Source organism: Sinocyclocheilus anshuiensis, unplaced genomic scaffold (assembly GCF_001515605.1).
Source record: "Sinocyclocheilus anshuiensis isolate Anshui unplaced genomic scaffold, SAMN03320099.WGS_v1.1 scaffold1170, whole genome shotgun sequence".
NCBI lineage: Eukaryota > Metazoa > Chordata > Actinopteri > Cypriniformes > Cyprinidae > Sinocyclocheilus > Sinocyclocheilus anshuiensis.
In genome coordinates this window covers 292,946-299,721 of record NW_015538055.1, presented here as the reverse complement: position 1 = coordinate 299,721, position 6,776 = coordinate 292,946, and positions in this window count along the sequence as shown.

The following is a 6,776-nucleotide window of genomic DNA, read 5'->3' as shown; positions in this document are numbered from 1 at the left end:
CTAACAATCTATCTATCTATCTATCTATCTATCATCTACCTATCTATCTATCTATCTATCTATCTATCTATCGCAAATGTCAGAAAATGTTACATTACGTTATTTTGATTTTTTTAATGATCAATGATTTTTAATTAATTTCTACATAGATATTATAAAAACATTAATATGAAGAAATATAGTCTAAAATCTGATTTTGTTTGCCATAGTAAAAATTAATGTGACAAGCATTAGCCTAAACTTTAAAAAAAAATCTGTTTATGTCACAGCCTGCTTAGTTCAGCCTTTCTATGCCTTGAGAAGACACAGCTTTTACACCAAGTTCACACCTCTTGGGACCCCATATGACCAGTCAACAGTTCTGGCTGGAGTAAACATGCCCCACTGGGGTTACAGATGGGCTATATCCTGATGGTACATAGTACCAGCCATCAAGTTTTTCACAGTTTTTCTCTTGCATACAAAGAGATGTTAACATCCCAGCTGCCCCTCCTTACTACAATAGATTCCCTCTCCCTCCAAAGACAGTCACATGTTTCACTGCTGTGTGACAGGCTGTGAGAAAAACCTTTTGCTCATGTGTGATGTTTACACATTTTCAGGGCTCTTTGACTAGATGGTTAAAGATATGTTTAAAGTTAAATGTTCAGTTACTATCGAAATAAAGTCAAATTTATACAGCATTTTTCACAATGCATATGTTTCAAAGCACCTTTACAGAAAATTGTGACGTTAATGCTTAGAATATTTTAATATCTGTATGACTTATAGTCACACTTAGCAGATTAGAGTTGGGTGATAATATAGTATATATTTTGCGATGATACGAGCAATCAAGCATGTGAGATTTGCTATATAGTACATATCGTATGTATACTTGTATATCCAAGTTTATATAAAGAGCTGGGCGATAAAATAGTTTATATTTTGCAATGATACAAGCAATCAAGCACTTGAGTTTTGCTATATAGTATACGTATATCACTTTATATAAATGTACTGAATGTATGCATATAAAGTTGGATTTTATATATCCAGCTTTATATAGAGAGCTGTGTGGTAATAAATCTTACATTTTGCAACCATATAAACGATCCAGCAGCCGAGATTTGCTGTAATAGTATATATTGCTTTATGTGAGAATACTATATGTATGCAGGTAAGTAGAATATCTCCAACTTTCAATATTTCACTGGGCGATAATATAGTTTACTTTTTTTTTTTGACGAAAAATGTATGTAGTACATTATTAATTTAGAACATTAAACAATGGATGCTCAATGCACAACCCCCAAAATTTTTGCAGGAATATCATGTTATTTAAACAAAAACAATTGGTTGTACTTCTAATGTGTATATTCATAGAATACTCTACCCACACTCAGATAGCAAAAAACCCTTTCATCACAGCGAAGTCAAGCAAGTATGCTTCCTTTAAAGTATAATCGTTGGTTTAAATAACACATCCATTTCCTCTGTGTGATTCTAGAAACAGCTAGCGGATCAAACTCTGATCCCAGACCAGAGAGCAGAGGCAAAAACAAAGAGACTTTGGCCTCAGCATGTGACGGTCACAAAGGGAAACATTTCGGTCTGCCAGGAGACAATGACCTTTGATTCCACTGATTTCCCTTGAACCTTCAACGACCAGGAAGAGCAAAGGCTCCCTGGGCAGGCAGGTGCAAACAAGCATATGGGGTGAGAAGCGCAAACTGCCATCTCCCCTTTGGACTCAAATACAAAGGCTGCTGGTCTTGCCAAAGAGACCAAAATTGAGAGGAAAATTACTGTTTAACACAATATTGACACAGCCACTGAATATAGGCATTGTGAAGTGAAAGCGAGATGAACGCTGACTACATATGCTGCTGCATAAAAATATAAATATGATTGTAGTAGCTGACAAAATATTACCATTAAAATAGCACAAAATTACTATGTGATAACTTGTTAATTGATGCCCACAACCAAGCTGTAAGTCTAGGGTTGTGTTGAACTGCTGATGATGAGGTTTTGTCACATTATCTTTATATGACTATGTACATTTCCTCAAGCAATATGTTCAAAGGTCTTGACGCATAACTGTAAAAACAATTCAGTGAAGCTGTCAAAAAGTAATTCAGCAGCCTGTTAGTGTCTGTCACAGATGTTTTGCCATCCTAAACGTTTTTGAATTAACTATAACTGGGTCAAACCAAGGCTAAAGTTTTGATGGTGCATAGAGGAAACCCAGGCTAGTTGTCACAATGTCAGCAACTATAAAGATTTGAGTCAAAAGTCCAATTACACAAATGTTTGTTTTCTCTAGCAGTGGTTTTTGTTGGTTTCAGACACTTAAATTGGCCTTCCTGTAGCTCAAATAGTAGAGCACATCGTTAGCAACCCTAACATCATGGGTTTGATTCCCAGGAAATGCAAGAACTGATAAAATTCAGTGATCTTGAATGCAATGGATCTGTCTGCCAAATATGTAAATGTTTTAATTAATTTTTGTGAATTCAGTCCTTCAAACAAAAATTCCAATATGATCATATTTTAGCATTAGCTCTTGGGAAAACAAATGAAGACAAAACAACCAAACCATTATAGCCAGAATAATGATTTGATATTTGTGCTTGTTACGTTTTATATTTTTGCTGTTTCAAGAATAATTCTGTGTTTCATAATTATTTTGCTGTTTACATGATTGAGAACTTATCCCATGTAGTGGTACAACATGCCTGGCTATTGAACAACATGTTTTTATGTTCAAATAAATGTTCAATAACTTTATTTTACCCAAGACTTTAAGGTTTGTGCCAAAACTAAACCTACCTTGAGAAATATTCAGTGGAGTAAAAAGTGTGATAACTCTCCACTATATCTTCTTGTTCGCTTTGAAAGTGATAGTGTGTAGCATTTCAACTAATTTGGCAAAGCATTCAGATTGCTCAGAAGGGTTAATTGCTTGTTTTGGCCTCTGGTTGGCGTCCATATATACTGGAGCATTTCCTGTCTATTAAAGTGTCAATTATTAGTTTTTTGTTTAGAGAATGTCAATATCCTTACTAGTTGGTTAATGGGACATAATACTTAGTTGGTTTTGCCATCTTCTGATGTGTTGGCCAGGGGAAATGTTGTGGCTTTTGGACGCATGCTTGTTTGAAGTGAGACACTGTGTGGATTTAGGCCTTGTATCATAATGTAACCCTCGTTATTTCCCTGAGCGATGCAGATCAATAACTGCTGTTTATGCATGCGGCCCACATATACTCCACTATATTTCAGAGAAAGTAAGGTTGCTATTATGGCTGCTTAAGATCTGGCATGGTTTCAGCGTCCAAAGAAGAAGTAGTGAAAATAAAAGACAAACGTCCTACCAAAACGTCTCAGTGGACCACTATTATGTTGTTTGTTCTTTGCACAAAAGAGAACTTATCAAATAATCTCTCAAATAAAACATTTATAATTCATAACAGAGAACTATAATCAGATGTTTACAAGACATCACAGATGCCAGCTTGATGCGGCAGAGGTTAGCTGCATTCATGTCTGGCAATGTGGTCAAAGATCTAAGGTATCTCAAGAGAGCAGATGAGAGGGAAGCGGAGGAGAAAGAGATTGAGAAAAAAGGAAATAACCCCATGAGTGTATTATGTGCAGGGTTGTGACACTGTGGCTTTCTGCGCTTGTGTGGCAGAATGGAGAGCGGGGGCGGAAGACTTGGCGTTTTACAGAGGAAAGGCCTCACTCTGTGCACATTGTGCAGCCATGTGTGGCATCACCACAGTTCACATCTTACCCATGTACAGTCTCCCAATTTTTCCCAAAGGGACTTCCAATTCTCATTGGCCTTGTTCCCTTTTTATCCGAATGCTTAAGCATGGAAAATCACTGAGCTAGCTTTGGGGATTCTAAAGGGTTAGGGATGTATGAGCTGTGCATAACCTGCTTCATAGTTTATCCAATGCACTGAATCGTCAAACTATGAAATCCGAAATGCATTTTTAAATACGTTGATGATGAATATATTAATCGGCATTCCATTCCACTTTCAAAAGATGCTTTGTCTCCTCCTAGCAATAAAATGTCATTTGAGTAAATCTCCCTTGAATCTCGGTGGCACAAATGGTTTATATTTCTCCTTTGTCCCGAGGAAGGCATGTGATAATCCTACATTTGAATGGGGTAACCCTATCAAAAGCTGGACTTTTCCAAGACAAATTGCTTATGTTAATCTCTACATGAGCATACCTCTTATCAACGTGCTGAGGTCCCACATTTATTTTGCCTTGGGCGACTGTCTCCTCCATGTGAAGGATCTCACATTATAATTCTCAGATCACATTGAATGGGGCAAGTATCTCATTTCTCATTGTGCACTCCTTCCATTTAGGATACATGCTAAAGGAAAGCCGACCGAATGAGGATTTGAGTTGAATAGGACCGCAGGGTGAGGTGCTCGGAGCCAGGGCTGCTAAGTCATCAGGTGCAGGGTCATCTTAGACTTAGATTTAACACTGGGTAAATGTCACCGGCGAACATCCCTGATGTAACTATTCACTACCAGCCTTTCACTGAGTCTATAGTCAGTTCTCATAACAGTGTTAAAAGGCTTTGTGGCATTGGATGTTTTCAGCTTAAATGTCTGATGAGTATTACCCTCTAAGCATTTAATTAGGCCTGTCAATTGGTTAATATATAATAAATTGGTAAATATAATCAGATTACTTAAAATGATGTGCTCAAAACATTATTTTTGTGGCAGAAAAAGAAAACCTTTAATATATTGTTTGTTTTATTTCCACAATTGACAGCAATTTATTTTAGTAGTATGGTGCGTACGAGTCCTCCTGGGAACTTCATATTTTTACGAGTTACGATATCAGATGCAATATGATCAGTACAATTACGATAGAATGTATAATAGCTCAATTTACAGCACCTTCATAAATTGAATAAAAACAGAAGAAAAAACCAGGATACACATTTTTATTTATTTAGGGTCCCTGCTATAATAGCAGCAACATTCACAAATGTTTAGTGCGATGTCCGAACTGATTGCACTATATTTTATGTATAATCGTTTTCTATTCTTAACCGTTTTAAATTAATTTTAAACCTCTTAAATCAATTTGTTAATCATTTTCAAAGTTTTTAAATTACTTGTTTTATTGTTGTGATTATTTTTGTTCTTTTCTTTTATGTAAAGCACTTTGAATTGCCATTGTGTATGAAATGTGCTATATAAATAAACTTGCCTTGCCTTGCCTTGCCTTGCCTTATCATTTTGTAGAAGTCGAGTTTAGAAATCGTTCAGAATTTTTATATAGAAAATCCATCTCGTTCCTGACAAAATGACTTGAACGCACCTGACACTATATTTACAAGTTCCCAACTCGTAAATACGAAGTTCCCAGGAGGACTTGAATGCACCGAAAGTTCAGAGTTTCAATCATATGATTTTGACTAAGCAGATGATAATCATGAATATGGTGGATTTCATGTGCATTCAACTTGTAAATACAATCTTTTCGACATGACTTAAACACACCAGTAGAGTTTGTGTGTCCGAATTTAAACCAAAACTGTTTGTTTGCCACTGTCTTGAGCACAGCACGTATAAAATAAATTTAGTCTTTATTTTTTCCGCTACTGATGAAAAAAGATGGAAAATACCAATAAAAACAACAGAAAAAGAATTTGAAGCAACAAAAGTAGATATATGAGAACTCCAGAAGGTGAACCATGATTATTTGGATTCATTTTTGTTTCTATAGGCCTCTTAAATTGTATTCATTTAATAAGTTGATAGCTCTGCAGTTAATATTTTATATGTCCAAAAACCTGAAAGGCAAGTGAAAATCAGTCATCTTACTAGTCAATAATATGAAATACAAAAGGCGTTGTGTCCCAGAGATTACTGCCACAGTTGGCTCATTTTTTTGTTATTATTTTTTAATGAGTTTCTTTTTCTGGCATGTCCTATATTCTTTCAAAAGCATGTCAGAATTGTCCGTCTACGAGACACTCGCGCAGATGGGGAGCTGAGAAGCAGGTCAGGCGCTGATCCACATGTGTCGTGGTGGATGTGTGCTGATGGGGAGTGGAGCCCCGCCAAAGCGCTGCGGCGATGTGTCAGACCTGCTCGCTCTTTTGTGGCGTGCCATTCATTCTCCTCGCATGCTTTGTTTTCACATCTTGTTGACCTACTTTGCGCTCTCGGAATAATCCTCCTGGCTCGTTCCACGGGTGGTTGGGGTGGAGCACTTTGCTCTGCCTGTCCCTCATTAGAATATCAGATAGCAGGAGAAGGTCTCTCCAAAAAAAAGAGAGAAAAAAAAAACATGAAAATCATCAAGGACTGTCTGGAAGTGGAGCACAAGGCCGTTACGTGCGTTGTCTCAAGGGCCTGGGCTTGAACTCATTTACCAGGGCCTTGGCCTGTAATCACAAAGACTATTCTGAGTCAATGCATTGTGCTTTTGAGTAAGGCTATCTATTCTTAGAAGAAAGACTTCAAGTTGGTCCCCAGTGTCAGAGGGTTCAATGAAATATAACCCTTTTTGAAGCTGGGCTGGTTTTATTTGTCTGTCAGACTCACTTAGAGCTCTTTTGTAGATTGTGAAGTCATTGTAATCTTATGCTAGTTTGACTAATGCCTACTCAAGTAATGTAACGTTCATTATGTTTAAGATGCAAAGCTACCGAAATGCAAGCTTAGTGTGTTCTTTATGTAAAACTTCCTAACAGATCAGAGCGACTTCTTGATTATGTACAGTAGAAGTTTCATCGTT